A 21,621-nucleotide genomic window follows, 5' to 3' on the forward strand; every position below is an offset into this window, starting at 1 on the left:
ATAGTATCAGATGCGCTTTTGTTTATCTAGAAATAAAGAGAATAATTTTGCCTTAAATGAGAAATGTGTGTTTCACCACAAAAAAGAAATGGTAATTTTATGGTGTTACAGGTTGTTAGCTAATCCTATGGTGGTAATCATTATATACAGGCGTAACAAATCAAAACATTGTACACCTTAAATTACATGTTATATGTCAATTATACCTCAGTAAAGCTGGAAAAAAAAAAAAAGAAATTTCTGGTTGCACCAAGATGTGAAAGAATATAGCGGAAAAAAAATTGACAGTATACTATAAGGGTATAATGTCTGAGAGAAGTACACTTTATTTGTCTGGGTTTGTAATAGCTGCAAAAAAGAATTTGAAGGGAGAAATAAAGTATGTTAAAATTTTTGACAAAATTAGTCAAATGTGAGAGGCTTATCATAAAAAATAAAATAATTGCTTAAAAATAAGGGCTTATAAATTCTTTTAATGTAAATTCTTCATGAATAATAAATGGAGTAAAACTAGGATATAATTTCCTTTCCTTTTTTTCCCCACATTATTCCCTTTTTTTAACGTTCAGTTTGCCACTGTATTGTACATCATTATTTTCTTTTTTTTTTTTTTTTAAGATTTTATTTATTTATGTGACAGAGAGACAGCCAGCGAGAGAGGGAACACAGCAGGGGAGTGGGAGAGGAAGAAGCAGGCTCCCAGCCGAGGAGCCCCATGTGGGACTCGATCCCAGAACGCCGGGATCACGCCCTGAGCCGAAGGCAGTCACTTAATGACTGCGCTACCCAGGCGCCCCTATTTTCTGATGTAGTGTTCAATGATTCATTAGTTATGTATAACACGCAGCCCTCCTTAATAGCCACCACCAGGTTACCCCAACCCCCCACCCTAGAATTTAATTTCCTTTTTGTCAAAAAAGCAAAACTATTTGGTGCCCAGATAAGACATCCCTTAAATCATCAAAATACTCTGTGAACTCTCTGTGCATTTTGAAATACTCATAAATCTTGTGTTTTATTTATTTATTTATTTATTTATTTATTTATTTATTTATTTTTTAAAGATTTTATTTATTTATGTCACAGAGAGACAGCCAGCGAGAGAGGGAACACAAGCAGGGGGAGTGGGAGAGGAAGAAGCAGGCTCCCAGTGGAAGAGCCTGACGTGGGGATCGATCCCACAACGCCGGGATCATGCCCTGAGCAGAAGGCAGATGCTTAACGACTGAGCCACCCAGGCGCCCCTTGTTTTTTAAAAAAAAAAACAAACTTAAAAAGTTCTTTACTTTTGTGGAAAAGTTAACATTTCTAATAATCACTGTTTTTAAAGATACTGCCTGGGGGCACCTGGCTGACTCAGTCAGCGAACAATTGACTCTTTTTTTGTTTGTTTTATTCAAACAAAATAAAAACATTCTTTACTTTTTAAATCAAATCTCAAAACATGGATTTTGGGAACATAAATTCTCATTTTGTATTGAAATAAATGGCCATCATACACACTGCTTTTTGTAAGATTAAATGTTAATTCCTTTGTGCTGCACACAGACTTTAGATCTGGTCTCTGTCTCCCCATTCAACCTCTTATTCTTCAGTCATGATATTCATTCTTTCATCTTTACGTAGGTCTTTTTTTTTACCCCCCCCCCACACACCCTTCTTTGCTGTAGGCAGCTTTTTCTGTTTTCCTCAAGTATAATTATAACCCTTTTCTCCTCTGAAACACCTTCCATGAATTCATTCTTTCAAGATTCATTTGCATTCATTTTCAACATTCATTTTAACATTCATTCTTTCAGCAAATATTTCCTGAGCACACAATTGTTTCAGGCATGAACAATGGACTCTTGATCTTGGGGACGTGAGTTTGAGCAATTACTTAAGAAAATTTCAAAATACAATCTAGAGAAATTAAATAAAGATATTGCCTGTAACTATTTGTTTGGATAGTTATGACTTATATTTTGTCAAATGACAATTCCTTTTGAATTTGTTCTTCTCTAAATTCAGAATAATAAAACTATTAAGATGTTTCTCACACCTACAATATCTTTATGTTTATAAATGACCATTAGGCAACATAAAGATTTGGTCCCTCATCTTATTAAAAATGCTTTTAGGGGCACCTAGATGGCTCAGTTGGTTAAGCATCTGCCTTTGGCTCAAGTCATGTCAGACTCCCTGCTCAGTGGGGAGCCTGCTTCTCCTTCTCCCTCTGCCACTCCCCCAGCTTATGCTCTCTCTCCTCTCTCTCTCTCTCAAATAAATAAAATCTTTTAAATAAATAAAAATGTTTTTAAAGGATTACAGAAATTAGCAGCTTTGTTTGGCATCCTCCAACTTTTCATTAACTCAAAACTATTATGAGAGTTTTCTGCTTCATTAAAATTGGGTTAAAAGAAAAAACCATCTGATAAAGAGTTCAGTCTTCCTAAGTTAATCATGTGTAAGTAAAATATGTTAAAAGTAAATATGCTTCGGGGCGCCTGGGTGGCACAGCGGTTAAGCGTCTGCCTTCGGCTCAGGGCGTGATCCTGGCGTTATGGGATCGAGCCCCACATCAGGCTCTTCCGCTATGAGCCTGCTTCTTCCTCTCCCACTCCCCCTGCTTGTGTTCCCTCTCTCGCTGGCTGTCTCTATCTCTGTCAAATAAATAAATAAAATCTTTAAAAAAAAAAAAAAAGTAAATATGCTTCAATGTTTGTGTATCTTTCAGGTTAAAGGAAACAAACATTCACATACAAAGAATGACATAATAGCCGTCTACAAAAAGATTTTATCTCTGGGCTTAAATAAGCTTATACTGGTGAAATTTATAATACATTTTATAGGATAAACCCAAGGCCTGGTGATTTGTCAATTTCCTTTGTTCACAGTATGTTCTTAACTTTCAGGATAATCAGTGACTAACTCTTTATAAACTGATTAGGTACTTTAGTAGAAGATTCTACTTCCAATCTCTTCCATTCTGACAACGCTGGTTAATATAATAAATTAACTGAAGACTAGACTCAACATCCACAAGTGGCTTCTGCTTCTTCCTTACATACCTAAGGTGGCCAGCTGTAATTTCTAAAGATCAGGAATTGAACTTTGTGGAGATGTATCAAAAGAACTTCTGTAAAGGTATGTATCGCACTCATAACTATTGATACTACAGAGAATAAATTATGTGTATTGCTGACATCATGGCTATGGTCAGACATCGTGGCTGAGTCTGGATTTCCAGAACTGTTTTGGTCCAAAAGCAGAAGACAATGTAAACAGACTATTTACTTTTAAGATCATCAGAACACAACCTCTGAGATGCCAGAAGCCACTGATTACCATGTATTTTGCATGACTTTGCCCTTTATTCTCTTGGCTATTTTCTTCTCTCTGCCAGTTCAAGATTCCAGATGCCAATAAACACCCTGTCCTTTATTCTTAGTACTACCAAGACCTTTATCCTTGACAATCACCACGCATAAGACTAATTGTTCAGACACTAACTAGGTGAATAATCCATATCCAAAATTAAAGGGGAAAAAATGACTTGGTTACTAAAGTAAGATCCAAATAGATATGGAATATATAGAACACTATTTCAAACTTTAATAGTAACTCTTGTTTGAGGTTTTGTTTGTTGCAAATGCCATGTGTGTGTGATCTCCGGGTTTTAAATGCTACAGTCACATACTATCATGCTAGATGATTTAACAAATGATCATCTAAGAAACAGAACAAAGTGGACTGGTGCTTATAAAGGTCAAAATTAACAACCATCAAAAGCTTGAAAAACATTCACAACCTATCTAACAATGATACAGATCTTGATTGATCACTTCCCCTAAATGTTAAGTCCTCCAACTTCGTTAACAAATGATCAAAAGCAGAGACTGAGAATTGAAAGAGAAACCACAAATTGCTCACAAACACTCAGAAAAACACTATGATTTATAAAACAGATAAACTGAACCAAACCAAACCACAATGTGCATTACATATTATCCCAGCTCAAATTTTTTTAAACATGAGCTCATTACATTCCAACACCATAGACAAATTGATATAACTGTAACTCCTGAGGGACTCAGTGTTCTAAAGATAAAACCACTGACTATTCCTGCAACTCACCTAAATTACAGATTCCAGCCAGCCTCCACCCAAACTACTAATTTCCACCCTAAAATCACTCTATGACTAACCCCAGCTCCTAAAACCTTTATATCTTCTTTGCTAACTCCCTCCTTCTGAGATGCCCCAGTTATTCTGGTGTGTGTTATTCCCTGCTGTAGCAAGCTAAATAAATGTGAACTTATTTTTGACTATAGATACGTTCCTGGTGGTCTTTGACCATAGGCTTTAACATCCTCAAGGCAGGCAACTGGCGGCCCAGAATTAGGAATAGGAAGAAGACTTTATGCTATATACCTTTTAAAATTTTATACCATGTTATTGTATTACCTATTTAAATGAATAAATAAAATGAGAATCTACAAATGTATATAACTCTATTATAAACGAGTCAAGCAACAGTAATACTACCAATATCCAATCAGCTGCAACTCATCCAGGAATCAGAGTATCGCTGGCTATCAGCAGACAGGAGAATTCACTACCTGTTTCAAAAAGCCTAAAAAGATTCCAGACCATTAATGGATCATCAATGGGTTATCAACAGATCTTTTTGTCAAAATTCAAAATCTCTTTCTGTTTGGAAGCTAAATCTAAATCAGCCAGCAGTCAGAAGTGATAATTAGCTTTGCATCTTATGTGAACACATTTTTATTATACAATGTGGAACAGCATTATGAATACCCACATAGCAACAATTATCAACCTTCTGCTAATCTTCAAAGTATTCTTTAAAGATTTCTCCAAATCAAAGATACTACATTACAACTCAATGCAAAAGATTTTTTTAAAAACTAAAGGTCACAGGTGCACCTTGATCTTGGGGTCACGAGTTCAAGCCCAATGTTGGGCATGAAGCCTACTTAAAATAAAAAAAAAAAAAATACTAATCTAAGAAAGACTACAGAGCACAAAAAACAATACCACAAAACAAAAACAAATCTCTTAGAATGCCAAAGACAGGGGCGTATGGGTGGCTCAGTCGTTAAGCGTCTGCCTTTAGCTCAGGTCATGATCCCAGGGTCCTGGGACAGAGCCCCACATCAGACTCTCTGCTCAGTGGTGTATCTGCTTCTCCCTTACCCACTCCCTCTGCTTGTGTTCCCTCTCTCACTGTCTCTCTCTCTCTGTGTCAAATAAATAAATAAAATCTTTAAACAAACAAACAAGAATTCCAAAGACAAGCACTTAAAATTTTGGTATATATCTTAAAATTTTAAACATTTAAACATATTATTTTATAATTAGTTATATTATATATTCCCATAATCTGTTTTCTGAATTTTGTAGCAAACTACTAAAATTTTCTCAGACCAACAAATATTCTTCTATAATTTTCAGAGTCTGCATCATAGAGATAATACAATTCACCTAACCTATTATTAAATATTGCAGTTATTTTTTCTTTGCTATTACGAATAATGTAGCAACAAATATCTTTGTTCATATATTATAAGTTCACGTTTATCAACCATTTAAATGTATTAATTTATAAATTATCTATAAACATCATATCCTTTGCTCATTTTTTTCTGTGATTTGCAGTTAAGTATAAAAAGATGACTAAAAACACACCCACATATTAAAGCTAGCAGTAAAGTGCAAATATTTTTTTCCCTAAATCACACTTTTAAAAGGCATTTCAACTCCAGGCAAATTTTTTTTTTTTTAAGTAATCTCTACACCCAATGTGGGGCTCCAATTCATGACCCCGAGATCAAGAGTTACATGCTGTTCCTTTTTTTTTTTTTTTTTTAAAGATTTTATTTATTTGTCAGAGACAGAGAGAGCACAAGCAGGGGGAGCACCAGGCAAGAGAAGCAGGCTCCCTGCTGAGCAAGGAGCCTGTTGAGGAATTCAATTCCAGGACCCTATGATCATGACCCAAGCCGAAGGCACACGCTTAACCGACTAAGCCACCCAGGAGTCCTGAGTTGCATGCTTTTCCAATTGAGCCAGCCAGGCACCCCAACTCCAGGCAGTATTTTATTTATCTCACTTTTTTAAAAAAGATTTTATTTTTAAGCAATTTCTACACCCAACGTGGGGCTTGAACACACAACCTGGAGATCAAGAGTTGTGTGCTCCACCAACTGAGCCAGCCAGGTGCCCCCAGGCGGTATCTTAAAGTAAATTTTATCCTCCTAAAGCAAACTACTAGTCCCTAGTACCTAAGGAGTCTCTATTAATTTCCTTCTTTCAGGCTTTCAGTACAATTTTGCAATAGCCTATTAATTTAAGATCTCATTTTAACCAAGATAAGTTGTTTGCACTAAATCCTGAATTAATTTTAGGGTATAGCTTTCATAGCTTCTTTTTTTTTTTTAATAAGCTTTATTGAGGTTTATTTAGGTACAATAAACTACATACACTGAAGTGTAAAAGTTGGTAAGTTTTGACACATGTATATATTTGTCAAAACCACAATCCTGATCAAGATACAGAACACCTCTATTACTACCAAAAGATCCTCTCCTCTGCCCCCAGCACCACAACCACTGATCTGCTTTCTGTCACTAGATAAATTTGCACTTTTCTAGTTTTATATAAATGGAACTGTCCAGTATACAGTCATTTACGTCTGGCTTTTTTCACTAAGCATGTTTTTGTGATTCACCTATGCTGTTGCACATATCAGAAGTTTGTGTCTTTTTATTGCCAAGTAGTACTTCATTGTGAGGATGCACCATATTATGGCTATCCATTTACCTGCTGGATATTTCCTGGTTTTGGCTATTATGACCAAAGCTACTATAAACATACACATAATAAATCTTTTGTTTTCATTTCTCTTTGGTAAATATCTAGGAGTAGAATGCCAGGGTAGAATGGAAGGGGCATAATTAACATATTAAGGAACTGCTAAATAATTTTCCCAAGTAGTTATACAACTTTATACATTCCTACCAGCAGTGTATGAAAGTTCCACTTACTTCGCATCCTTGTCAAAACTAGAAATTTTTAGCTTCAGACATTCTAATGGATATGTAGTGGTATTTCACTGTAGTTCTAATTTGCATTTCCCCAGAAGCTAATGATGTTGAATGTCTTCTTATATGCTACTGGCCAGTTGCATACCTTCATTTGTGATTTATCTGTTCAAATCTTTAGTCCATTTTAAAAATTCTGCTGATTGTCTTATCAGTGAATTGTAAGTTCTTCATATATTATTGATACAAGTTTTTTTTTAAGATTTTATTTATTTATTTGAGAGAGAGCATTAGCAGGGGGAGGGGCAGAGCAAGAGGGAGAAGCAGGCTCCCCACTGAGCGCAGAGTCTGATGTGGGGCTCAATCCCAGGACCCTGAGATAGAGACCTGAGCCAAGATCAAGAGTTGGACACTTAACCAACTGAGCTTCCCAGGTACCCCTTGCCTTTTCATTTTCTTAATGAAACATACTTAGAAGAACAAAACATTTTAATTTTGATATTGTCCAATTATCAGTTTTTATGGTTCATTTTTTTTGTGACCTAAGAAAACTTCGTTTATCCCAAAGTCACAAAGATTTCTCCTCTGTCTTGATTATTGCAGCTTTATAATATTAAGTCTTTAAATCAGGTAGTTTGAGTTTTTCAACTTTATTCTTCCTTTTGAAAACTGGTTTGCTTATTCTCAGTCTTTTTATTTCCATATAAACTTTATTTTTTCTAAAATTATAATCTCTACACCCAACATAGGGCCTGAAATCATGACCTTAAATCAGGAGTCAGATGCTCTAACAACTGAGCCAGCCAGGTGCCCCTCCATATAAATTTTAGAATCAGTTTACAAATTTCTATTTAAAAATCCCAGGATTTGTATTGATATTGCATTTATTTATAAATCAGTTTGGGGAACTGATACCTTAACAATTTTGCATTGTCTGATCATGAACATGATATAACTCTCCTTATAGTTAGGTCTTAAATTTCTCTCAGCAATGTCCTACAGTTTTCAGTAAAGAGATTTTATGCATTTTTGTCACATTTATTCCTAAGTACTTTGTGGTTTTTGGAAATATTCTAAATAAAGTTTTTAAAATTTTCATTTCCCAATTGTTTGCTCATAGTATATAAAAATACAATTGATTTTTATATATTCACCTTATATCCTTTGACTTTGCTGAATTCAATTACTAATGGTTATTTTGCAGATTACCTAGGATTTTTTAATATAAACAATCTTGCAATTTGTAAACAGAGACAATTTTATTTCTTCCTTTCCAATCTGTACACCTTTTAGTTCTACTTCTTGCCCTATTTCAATGGCTAGGATGACCAGTTACAATGCTGAACAGAAGTGACAAACAAGGGCATTCTTAACTTACTCCTAATCTTAGGGGAAAAGCATTCAATACTTTACCATTAAGTATGAATTTGCTGTAAGTTTTTCTTAGATGATCATCAGTTGAGGAAGCTCCCCTGATCCTATTCCTTGCTTTCTGAGGTTTGTTTAAATCATGAATGGGTGTAGAAGTTTTGTCAACTGGTTTTTCTGAATTTATTGAAGTAATCATATGAGTTTTCTCCTTTATGTGGTCAATATGGTAGATAATACTGATTGATTTTCAAACCAACTCTGCGTTCCTGGGATATACCCTACTTGGCAATTGTGTTGTTACTACTAATACACTCAAGTTGCTGATACAAGTTAGTTAAAAATCTCTAATGCATAAGTAATTACTTCTGTTGTGCTAAATTGTCAAAACAATGACATCCACAAAACCTTTTCAATATAGGTTTCAATACAGATTTTAGATTACAATTTTCTTACCTGGAGTTGCAATAATAATAATAATAATAATAATAATAATAATAGTGATCATGATGTTTACTAGTTGTATGCTAACTATACAACAGGCATTATGCTAACGGCTTTATATATATTCTCATTTAATCTAATAACAATATTATGATTTTTTTAGAGATTTTATTTATTCACTTATCAGAGAGACAGAGAGAGCACAAGCAGGGAGAGCGGGAGGCAAAGGGAGAAGCAGGCTCCCCGCTGAGCCAGGAGCCCGATGCAGGACTCGATCCCAGGACCCTGGCATCATGACCTGAGCCGAAGACAGACGCTTAACCAACTGAGCCACCCAAGAGTCCTGAGTTTCAAATATTTTTAAGAGCTAAAATACTGCAGATATAACTGAGCAACCTCCATCTGATTCCTTCCTGTCCAGAGGTAATTACATTTAAGTAGTTGTGTATCCTTCCCACAAGTATATAATTTGTTACAAATGTATCTGTACACAACATAGTATATTTTAAATTTTATATAAATGGTATCATACTGTGTATCCTTTTGTTTAACTTGCATTTTTACACTCACCACTGCTTTCCAGATAAATCTAAAATGGGGCCACAGTACCCATTTTTCTCCCATTTTTTTTAAGCTCCACAGCTGATTCTGATTGGCAACCAGAGTTGAGAATTATCATTCTAAGCATATATATATTCTCCAAGAAAGCCTTCAGTGCTCCAAAATTGCTAACACATTTTATTATTATTTTTAAGTAAGCTCTATGTCCAACATAGGACTTGAACTCAACACCCCGAGATCAAGAGTTGCAGGCTCTACTGACTCAGCCAGCCAGGTGCCCCTGGTAACACATTTAACTTAGCTTTTTACCATGAGTCAGTTGTTGTTAGAGTACCTTATTTCAATAAAAATTATTTAACAGTGCTTCCAACTCAGAAGCAAAAACCCTAATTAAACCAAGTGTGCATATGATCAAAACAATAAACAATAAAATTGGTTTCTTGAAGGGGATGGGTGTGGCTACAAAGGGGCAGTAACACAGGAGTCTCGTGGTGACGTTTCCACTTAAACATCTTGATTGTGGTCGTAGTTATGCAAGTCTACACAGGTAGAACTGCATAGAGCTACAGACACAAGCATGTGCACACAAGTTCTCGTATAACTGGTGAAACTTGAATAAACTCTGTGGACCGTGCCAATGTCAATTTCTTGGTTTGGTATAGGGAGTGGTAGTGTGGGATGTTGATACTGTGGAGGACAGAGACCTAGGGGAGGAAGTATAGGACCTCTCTGTACATTTCTTATAAAAGTAAAAACCTCATACATTTTTAAAACTAAGTTTCTAAAGTACAGTGAAGAAATTCTGCAGCCTTTTCACAGGCAAACTCAGTTCAGTATCCTTCTACAATATGCATCTACTACATAAATGATATTCTTAAGTAAATATACCTAAACATTGGATACAAATCTGCATAAAAGAGAAAGAAAACATCGATGATGACCACTTTAATCCTGCAGTGAGTATGAAAGATGAACCTTAAAAGTTATTGGCCTATAAGCTATTATTTTTAGGTTATTGTGTGGTCTTACACTCATGGGACACTAGGATTTACCTAAATAGCCATCTCTGTTCACTACAAATAACCCTGCTTTCATTCCTATTTTAAGCCAGCAAGCCTGCCCTACTTTTGCAGACTTATTTCCTAATCTACTCACCTGCTTTTCCAATCATGAACCAGTTAAACACTGCTGAAGAGGTTATGTTAAATATTATTACTGAAAGTCATAAGTTGCTTTCAGATCCTTTCATAACCTATTAGAACAAGTAATTTTATTTCAATGATCTGACACAGCTCTTTGAGATATTCCCTCTATTCTCTGACAGTCACAGAGCTATGCTTTCAAAGTACTGGGTACTGGCCCTCCCAGAACCAATTAAGTAATAACCATTATCAGTGATAGTCTGACAGAAACAATCAGTTTGTAGTGACATCATATGTTTTCAATAAAACAGTGTGCAAAAGTCAAAAATAAGTAGCCTCCTTTCATGGATAAATCCACGAATTACCTTTATTACTTTGGCCATTCATTAAAACTATCCTATTTTATTTTATTTATGTTTTTTTAAATTTTAGTTTTTTATTTTATCCTATTTTATTTTTAAACCTCCACAAAAGCCTCAGGTCACAAGAACAAAATGTACCTATGGATACACACAAAACCCCACAAATTAATAAGTCTTACCTCTTTAGGCTACTGATCAACAAAGTTTAAACCTGAAAGGATTATTAATTTGTAAAGTGAGGGAGCAAACCTTTCATACCAGATACAGTCTACCATTGAGTCATAAGCTTTTCATGGTGTCGTTAGTCATTGGAAGCTCCACAGTTCTGATTTTCTGTCACACTTTTGGGAGGCCATTATATGCTATACTGTCCTTTCCAAGACAGTATTTAAGCTTCTAAGTATGAAAAGAAACATGTTGCTTCTCGTAGGAATTCATCGAATATTTGTTTACACATCTGTTTATGATTTCTAAAATTCTATCTATACTATAGACAAGGAAATTTTCACCATTTTTCTTACTAAGCATTTTAGGTTTAAGTCCTTTCAAAAGCTCCTAAGGAAACTACAGTTGGAAAGAATAAAATACAACCCTCTTGGGGTGTCTCAGTGCCTCAGTTGGTTCAAGCATCTCTGAACTCTGGGTTTCGGCTGAGGTTGTAATCTCATAGATTGTGAGACTGAGCCCTGAATTGGGCTCCCTACTCAGGAGGGAGTCTGCTTGAAGATTCTCTCCCTCTGCCACTCCCCCGCCTCACACTCTCTTTCTCTCTCTCAAATAAATAAATAAATAAATAAATAAATCTTAAAAAAAAAAAAACCAACACTCTTAAAACCGCATTTCACGTATGCCACTCAAAGTCAAACAGATCTAAAAAATAATAATAAAGTCAAACAGATCTGCTGTCAAATCTCACTAAGATTCAAGATTAACTCATTTAATAAAAACAGCTAACATTATTAAGCACCCACTATGGGCACTATGCTAAGCAATTTACATACAATATGATATGCAATCTTTAATTCTGAGATAGGTACGGTTATCTTCCATTTTAAACTTGAAGCGAGGAAAATAAACGACAAGAGTCACCCAGCTAGTAATTGGCAGAGCCCGTGCCCTTTTCTACACCGTCTTCCATAAAATAAGCTTCTTATGCTTTCACTTAAACATTTATTAAGCACCTATGTGCTAAGCAATATATTCAGTATTGATAATACACAGTCCTTGCCCTTGAAGAGAACAGTTTAGTATAAATAAATAACATAAAAATATTTAGAGAAATTTGAAAAGCAATGAGACTGCTCATGGGAGCATATAGGAGACAATATCTTCTGTTGCTGCTGCTACTGCTGATAGCAGCTAACATGTATTGAGCACTTACCAGGCACCCATCACTGCAGTTTGTGGAGTTCACTTAATCCTTACAACTAACCTGTAAACTAGGTTCTATTATCCCTTTACTTCAAATAGGGAAACTGAGGAAAAACGAGATTAAGTGACTGGTCCAAGGTCAGGCTGCTACTAAAAGAGGCAGAATTTGAATCCAGGTATGTCTGATTTCAAGGCCATGTTCTAAAACCATTATTCTATATAGCCTCTTAGTAGTAAAGGAGAAAAAACTTTTCAGACGTCCTTTTGGCTAAATGGTAAAAGATAAATAGGGGCTGGTCAAGTTGCGGCACAAGATTCTACATAAAAATAATGCAAAGAACCCATTCACAGACAGAAAATTTCATGGCATTCTGCGGAACTACAAGTAGTAGTAAACTAAGTCTGGGAACAAGGGTATGAAAGGAGGAGACAGTAACACAGGGGTTAGAGGTTTAGCATGAAGATAACTATACATCAACAAAATTAAAATTTATCCTATGGGCAGAAAGTGCTCACGAAGGATTTCAAGCACAAAAATAATCCTTTACATTATCCACAGATCATGATGGCACCATGGACATTAGATTAAATAGCCCTAGCAAGAGGCTACTGCAATAGTATAAGCAAAATGTCAGACAGGAAGATGCTGTAGAAGGTTCTGTACAAACCTAAAGTCCACAGAACTGAGTCTGGTAGAACTGGATGTGAAGTGAAAGGGATAGGAAAGAGTCTGGCCTGACTCCCAGGCTTGTCATTTGAGCCAGTGACTAAATGGGTAAGTGGTGCGATTAACAGGGATGGGAAATACACTTAGAAAATCCTTTCTATCTCCCCTCTGCTTATTAGTGCTTCTTTTTTTTTTTTTTTTTAAGATTTTATTTATTTATTCGACAGAGATAGAGACAGCCAGCGAGAGAGGGAACACAAGCAGGGGGAGTGGGAGACGAAGAAGCAGGCCCATAGTGGAAGAGCCTGATGTGGGGCTCGATCCCAGATCACCGGGATCACGCCCTGAGCCGAAGGCAGACGCTTAACCGCTGTGCCACCCAGGCGCCCCTTATTAGTGCTTTTTAATATTTACTTTATCCCTCTACCAACTTTAAAAAAAATTTTTTTTAAAGATTTTTTTTATATTCATTTGAGAGAGACACACAGAAAGAGCACACAAACAGGGGGAGAAAAAGAGGGGGAAAGAGAAGCAGGCTCCCCACTGAGCCAGCCAGGGAGCCTGATGTGGGGACTCAATCCCAAGACATGGAGATGATGACCTGAGCCGAAGGCAGAGGCCTAGCCATCTGAGCCACCCAGGCCCCCCATCCCTCTACCAACTTTTTCCACTTTTTTCAAATCTCTTCAATAAAATAAAAACAAGTCTGTCTTAGTTTCATAAAAGCTGCTTATATGTTTGAATCATCTGTAATTCTGAGTTACATTTACAAGCTAATTAACTTTTGGGTTTTTTAAAAACATATAGCCATCAAAATAATCTTGCTGTTCCCTTAATGGAATCACTGTCAACTGCCCTAGGAGTTTTCAGCTATCCCTCTTCTCCTCTTCCTCCTTTTACCTCTTTCAAATCTTCAACATTCTAATTTTACCCACCCTGTCTACTCCTTAGTCAATTATACCTTTTTTCCATCCTTACTTCTGCATGTTTTTCCAAACCCCGTGTAGCTGAAACAACTTCTTTTTCTGCTAAACAAGTTACCTTCACTTCACATCAGGTATAATATACTTTAAAAAACATTTTCTTTTTAGCTTTTCCTAAGGCACTACCGAATCCTTAAATACAATGGTAGCGTTTCCCCAGCCTAGCTGTTTTGAGGCAATTCTTAATTGTACTCTCCCCCCCCCCACTTTATTATATTTTGAAAACCTGTAATCCTATTAAGAGAGTAAAAGAAGAGGGGTGCCTGGCTGGCTCAGTCAGTGGAACATGTGACTCTTGATCTCAGGGTTCTGAGTTCAGGCCCCATGTTGGGTGTAGAAATTACTTAAAAATAAAATCTTACGAGCACCTGGGTGGCTCAGTCAGTTAAATGTCTGCCTTTGGCTCAGGTCATGATCCTGGGGTCTTGGGATCGAGCCCCACATCGGGCTCCCTGTCCAGTGGGGAGCCTGCTTCTCCCTCTCCCTCTGCCTCTCTCCCAGCTTGTGCTCTCTCTCTTTGTCAAATGAATGGACAAAATCTTTTAAAAAATAAAATAAGGAGCCTGGGTGGTTCAGTCAGTTAAGCGCCTGCCTTCGGCTCGGGTCATGATCCCAGGGTCCTGGGGCTGAGGCCCACATTGGGCTCCCTGTCCAGCAGGGAGCCTGCTTCTTCCACTGCCCCCCCACCCCGGCCCTGCTCATGCTCTCTCTCAAATTAAAAAAATCTTTAAAATAAATAAATAAATAAAATCTTAAAAAAGATAAAAGAATAGTAACATGAATACCTATTTGCTCCTTACCTATATTCAAAATGGTGAACATTCTGCTACTTTTGCTTTCTCTCTCTCAACAAATAGATAATTTTTTTCTTGAACCATCTGAAAGCAAATTGCTGACATCATGACATTTCAACCTAAATACTTCATCAGGTATTGTCTAAGAATACAAACACTCACGGGGCGCCTGGGTGGCGCAGCGGTTAAGCGTCTGCCTTCGGTTCAGGGCGTGATCCCGGCGTTCTGGGATCGAGCCCCACATCAGGCTCCTCCGCTATGAGCCTGCTTCTTCCTCTCCCACTCCCCCTGCTTGTGTTCCCTCTCTCTCTGGCTGTCTCTATGTCTGTCGAATAAATAAATAAAATCTTTAAAAAAAAAAAAAAAGAATACAAACACTCTCCTTTACAAGCACAATACCATATCATCAGACCGAAGACACCAACACTGATATAACATTATCCTATATATACTCCATATTCAAATTTCCCCAGCTGTCTCCAAAAATGGCCTCTACAACTTTTTATTTTCCCAGTCCAGGCTTGGCACTGTACTTGACTGTCATTTCTCTTTCACTTTCTTTCCTCTTGAGTAGTCCCTCAGCCTTTTATATTTTTCATCACCTTGACATTTTTGAAGAGTTCAGACAAGTTGTCTTATATAAAGCCCCACAAATTGGATTTGGCTGACTGTGGGTAAGCATTTTTAGCAAGGATTATATAGGTAATTCTTGAATGAATTCTTAAATTATCTCCCAGTGTTTATTTCATTTGTTTTACTTCCATCTCTTGGGCTGTCTAGACTGCACAAAACATCATGAATTGTTTGCATTCAATAAATCTAATAATGATCATGGGAAATACACATTGCCTTGGCCAGTTTATACAGCATATTTTTCTGTCACTCAATCTAGAGATTATAGTTACCAAGTTGTACCCTCTTCCAATAATAAACAAAGACTCAAGAAACTAACAGATTTCTTGATAAAAATCTAGTTTGCACCAAATAAAATTGAATAGACAAAACTAAAAGTACTCTCTGCACCTAATTATGTAGATTATAAAGATAACTAAGTCAGATATCGCCAAGGATGAGTTGAAACTTTTAACATTTCAGTTTTGTAATTTAAAATGCAGCTAAAATTTAACAAGAAAACTTAAAACAGAGTGTATATTCTGTTAATGATTGTACCAAAGGATGATAATGATTACCAGACACCCCTTTATTTCTACTGGTCCTTTAGCAATTAAGTAGCAGCAAAGCCCCAAAATGACTGCAAATGACAAGAATTAGCTGAATAATTCTATCTCTCATAGATAGGTCTAAAAGCTAGCTTTTCCCCAAAATGTTTCTTTCTTTTTTTTTTTTTAAGATTTTATTTAATTATTTGACAGAGACAACAGGCGAGAGAGGGAACACAAGCAGAGAGAGCGGGAGAGGAAGAAGCAGGCTCCCAGTGGAGCAGGGAGCCCGATGTGGGGCTCAATCCCAGGTGCCTGGGATTAGGCCCTGAGCCGAAGGCAGATGCTTAATGACTGAGCCACCCAGGCGCCCCTCAAAATGTTTTTTTAATGGAAAGATATTTTATTACCAAATACCACTTAAGGTATTTTAATCAATTCTTTACATCACCTTAAGTACTGAATCCTTAGCATTTTTCTCTCAAATGATCCAAAAACATTTTTTTCCTTTTACTAAAACATGGTAATATGCTGTTTTATGGAAGAAAGCTTTATTACCAAATGTCTACTATAAATAAAGCTTTAATCACAACCATTAACATACAGGTAAAAAAGACACCTTATTTCTGCTCAAAAAATAACTAAGTATTTACATTAAGATATTCTTTCCAAGGTTTGAGACTTCCACTCAGAGGGATGACTTTCAAATAGCATAGATTTCCAATGTTTAAATAGTTTGACAGCTTGGTAATTATAACGGTAAACTAAGCATAACTTAAATAGTGTTGACAAACACACTGGGGTAACTGGGTGGCTCCGTTGGTTAGGTGTGAACACTTAGAAATACATGAAAAGTATGTAAGAGCACTTGTTTCTGGAGAGAAGGAATATGACACCTTAGTTTTTTTCCCTTTCTGCCTTTCAAATTTTATAATTAGCAAGATTAAGCTTGTATTTAAAAGAAAAAAATTGAGGCGCCTGACTGGTTCAATTGGGAGAACATGTGACTATTGATCTCGGAGTTGTGAGTTCAAGCCCCACGTTGTATGTAGAGATTACTTAAAAATAAAATCTTTGAAAATAATAAAAAGAAAAAAAAATTTTTAAAAACCAACAAAAAACCTTGGTAAACCCATTCTCATAATACAAAAAAAGTCAAGGGAGGACAAGAGCTGTGGAAATAGGGGCGCCTGGGTGGCTCAGTCATTAAGCGTCTGCCTTCGGCTCAGGGCCTGATCCCAGGCACCTGGGACTGAGCCCCACATCGGGCTCCCTGCTGCACTGGGAGCCTGCTTCTTCCTCTCCCGCTCTCCCTGCTTGTGGTCCCTCTCTTGCTGGCTGTCTCTCTCTCCGTCAAATAAATAAATAAATAAAATCTTTTAAAAAAAAAGAGCTATGGAAATAAATGAGACTTAGGTACCAGAGACTGAAACAGGGTACAGGGTAATCTTGTGAAAATAGCAATTTTTGTCCATACTATTCTTCAAATCTTTTAAGAAAGCCATAGCTATACTATTCTGATTGGCAGGATATTTGTGTGCCACAAATGACACAGTACATCCTGTGAATATACAATACACTTAAATTCCAAATGAATAGGAGAAATGTATCAGCATCTTACTGAAAAGAAGTCTGACTTTTCTGTGAAATGCCATTTGGCCACCAACAATGGATTCTCGGGGCACCTGGGTGGCTCAGTCGTTAAGCGTCTGCCTTTGGCTCAGGGCCTGATCCCAGAGTCCAGGGATCGAGCCCCACACCTGGGTCCCTGCTCCGCTGGGAGCCTGCTTCTTCCTCTCCCACTCCCCCTGCTTGTGTTCCCTCTCTGTCGCTGGCTGTCTCTCTCTCTGTCAAATAAATAAATAAAATCTTTAAAAACAACAACAACAACAAAAACAATGGATTCTCTACATCTGTCATGTAATTCCTAGTGAAATTTCCTTGTTGCTTCTGAAAAGATTCAGCCCAGGGGAATAAAACATTTTTTAAAAAAAATTACTGTCAAAGAAAAAAAAATTCTCTCAAACAGGAAAAAAACTTGGAAACCAGAAAAAAGAAATCAAGCTGAAAGATTTTCACAATTCAGTCATTTGAGTTTCTGGTTTTTTTCTGCTCTAGATACCAGCAGTGATGCCACAGTGCATATTGACTATTCGAGAGGCACACAGAACTGTTACTTTAAAAACAAAAAAGAAACAAATGAGTACTTGTTGGCATACAACTGCAGATAGCTCTTCATAAACAATGAATGAATGAAATCATAACAATTTTTATATTTTCAAACATAAAATAAACACCTTCAACTGCTAGGGAAGAAACCAGCTGCTAAGAAAGTACTAGACAGAACTGTACTGAGTCTCTTAATGTTGTTACACGTGGGATTCCACCCAGATATCCTCTAAATCATAGAAGGGGATGGGATGCCTGCCTGGCTCAGTCAGTAGAGCATGCAACACTTGATGGGAGGGGGTTGTTTGAAACCCATATTGAGAGCAGAAATTACTTAAAAATAAAAAAATAAATTGCAGAACAAGTATTTTCCTGACCAGAACAGTTTTCCAACTTATAATTTCATATACGTTCTAATTCTGGTATTTTTCAAATGTTAATGATTTCTCAAAAAATGTTAATGAGGGGCACCTGGGTGGTTCAGTCTGTTAACTGACCCATTGTTGATTTCAGCTCAGGTCATGATCTCAGGGAGAAGGGGCACTGTGCTCAGCGCGGAGTCTCTTTGGGATTCTCTTTCCTCTCCCTCTGCTCCTCCCCCCACTCATGCTCCCTCTAAATAAATAAATAAATCTTTAAAAAAATGTTAATGATTTCTCCTCTAACCACTTATGAGGAAACTGATCCATTATCAAACTGCTATCATGTTTCATACTACAGCCTGTCTTAAGCTTTTCATATCAGCTATATCATTTGCATGGCTCAGATGCTTGACAAAGAAGGTTTTTTTTTTTTTTAAGATTTTATTTATTTATTTATTTATTTGACAGAGAGAGAGAGAGAGACAGCCAGAGAGAGAGGGAACACAAGCAGGGGGAGTGGGAGAGGAAGAAGCAGGCTCATAGCAGAGGAGCCCGATGTGGGCTCGATCTCAGGACTCTGGGATCATGCCCTGAGCCGAAGGCAGATGCTTAACGACTGAACCACTCAGGCGCCCGGACAAAGAAGGTATGATTAACCCTATTTGGCCCATGAGATTACTGAGGGGGGAAAAAAGAGAGAGGGTTTAAGTAAAAACAACAACAACAACAACAACAAAAACCAAGGTTAAAAAAAAAAAGGGCAAGGTCACAAGTTAGCTCCAGATACAATAAAATCTAGATTTTCCAACCACCAGTCTTGTCCTTCATTTTAGGAAAATTGCTCTTTAAAGGACACTTCAAATACTAGTCACTCCCTCCCACTCTTCTCCAAGATTTGTTCAAACAAAACAATTAAGTAGACTTTAAAGCTAACAGGAAATGACAGAACCAAAAATAACTGGGGTGTGGTCTCACCTCTGAAAAAGACTTCCCCACTGTGAATAAATGCAGACAATTCTGGCCAGACAAGATAACATCAGATCAGGATTTAGTACTCAATACAATGGACCTGAGCTACAGGTAACAGTGACACCTTACTTTCTTAGAACAAACCTCAACGATTTCAAACTCTGGAAAACCCAGAAGAAAAGCAACCTTAAGTCACGCAGAAGCCAAAACTGCTGTGGTCAAGTTCTTACACTACAGTTTTTTATTTAAGATATATCCACACATTCTAAGTAAGGGCTTGAAATCATTACATTTCATTTATTTAAGAGTAATCTTATAAGTATACAACATGCAGTAATTTATAATTTGGCCAAAAAACAAATTACAAAGACTATGAGAGTGTTTACTTAACTGTGAGCATGCCTAGCAGTAAGACAGCACCTGCCTTTTAACCATGCTTCATTTTACTTTACTTCTATATTTAAGGGTCTGAAAGGGTTATTTTAAAATTTCCTTTAGATCTTATGGCACCTTATGGTGGAAATTACATGCTACCATAGTGATCAGAATTTGAGATTCCTAAAGGTCTGAGGACTGCCACTAAGCTTCCCTGATACTCTGTTTATCCTAACTTGACACACAATTCTGGTTTATCTGGTTTCCCTGCCTACTTCAGCTCAGAAAGAGGAGATTAGAAGGGCATATTTCAACAGATAAAGAACAGTACTGGAGGAGATAAAAAACAGTCAAAAGCATTAAATAGTATAGCAGTAAGGGGTCATTTTGGCACAGGAGGAAACTGCCAACACCCTTAAACAGCAGAATGCACCAGCCATGTTAACAGTACAGGACAGAAATTAATGTACACAACTGACCTTGATTTCTCAAAAAAGGTTATGTTTAGTATATTCTTTATCTTAAGAGAAGGTTTATATTCTTTATGGGTTATATACTATAAAAACTGACATTAAAATGGTTGAAATTATTTAACAGTTAAAGGGCTAAATGTCAGTTATATGAACAATTCACTTAGATCCTTAATAATATCAGACGATCTCTGAGTAGATAAATCTCAAAAACCCCATTACATTTACTGAACTTATATAGTGTAGGTAACCAGTGTTTTATGATCATCACTTATGATCTTGACTTTTTAGAGGAGAAAAAACTAAGTTACACACTAAAATTAGTAGTGTAGAAAATCAACATTTATGATGATTCATGTTTTAGGGAGAAAAAATCTTAAACACTAAAATCTCCCCCTTCACTGAACATTCAATAGACTTTTCCCCTTAAAAAAAAAAAGTATTCTGTCACTAATCTTAGTTTCCTTTCTCCTTCTACTTACCAAAATGAAAAAAATATAAGTATTTTAATAGTTTTGCCCATGTACAGCTAACCCCTTTATCCAGAAGCCACTAACACAGCTCGCTTAGGTGTATATTCCCTTCTTATAAAATAGTGCTTTCAAACCTATAGTTAAAACGCAAGAGCAAAGAGTTGTACCTAAGTGTTACCGCTGAACAAAAGAAGTACATAAATTAATGGTTATGTTTAAACCAGTATAAGTAGTTTAAGAGCAGAAACAACTACAACGTAAAACCCTACAGTAAGGAACATTTTAGTTTTGGTTAGACATCTGAATCACAGAACATCCTTCTTCAAGTCTCTACAGCCAAAAAATAAAATAAAGCACCAACATCATGTCAAGAGATCTGTAAATCCCTTTCGCACATCACAAAATGGATTTATTTGTATTTTAATAACAGCAGTGACGTGACGATCTCTAGAAAGTGGGCCAAAAGGTACATGGTAAACGTCCTTAAAAAGGGGGGGGGAGTGGGGGAGGGGCGAGATAATCAGATCCTAAAGAAGGGGAGCGGCAGAAAGATCTGACTTGGAAGAATCTACTAAAGTCCCTGACTACATCACCCTAGATGGCTTCACCAAATAAAAGACGAGAAAAGAAGAATCGCTTCTTTAAAAAAAAAAAAAAAAAGATGGGGATCATGGCCCTTTGGGGCGGAGAGGAAAAAATCCCCACCCGACCTGCAAGTCCCACACTACGGGAGATAAATTAGCAATCTCCAGCTAGCTACGGATCAAGGTGCAACAGAAAACGCCCAGGGACTGCCCCGCGAGGCTCCCCCTCCCGTCTCTCACACCCCCCCAGGTCCTCCTCCCGGACCGACGCAGCCAGGGTCCCCCGCCGCACTCCCGCCCCCTCCTCCCCGCCCCCCCCCC

At 37.0% G+C, this 21,621-nt stretch overlaps 1 protein-coding gene across 2 annotated transcripts in view; it reads right to left on the bottom strand.

Moving 5' to 3' along the window:
* Positions 1-21,621, bottom strand: part of PPP3CC (protein phosphatase 3 catalytic subunit gamma) — a 101,704-nt gene that overhangs the window by 79,627 nt on the left and 456 nt on the right. The gene's annotated exons all lie outside the window — the stretch shown is intronic.

Source organism: Ursus maritimus, unplaced genomic scaffold (genome assembly GCF_017311325.1).
Source record: "Ursus maritimus isolate PB19 unplaced genomic scaffold, ASM1731132v1 scaffold_11, whole genome shotgun sequence".
Classification (NCBI taxonomy): Eukaryota; Metazoa; Chordata; class Mammalia; order Carnivora; family Ursidae; genus Ursus; species Ursus maritimus.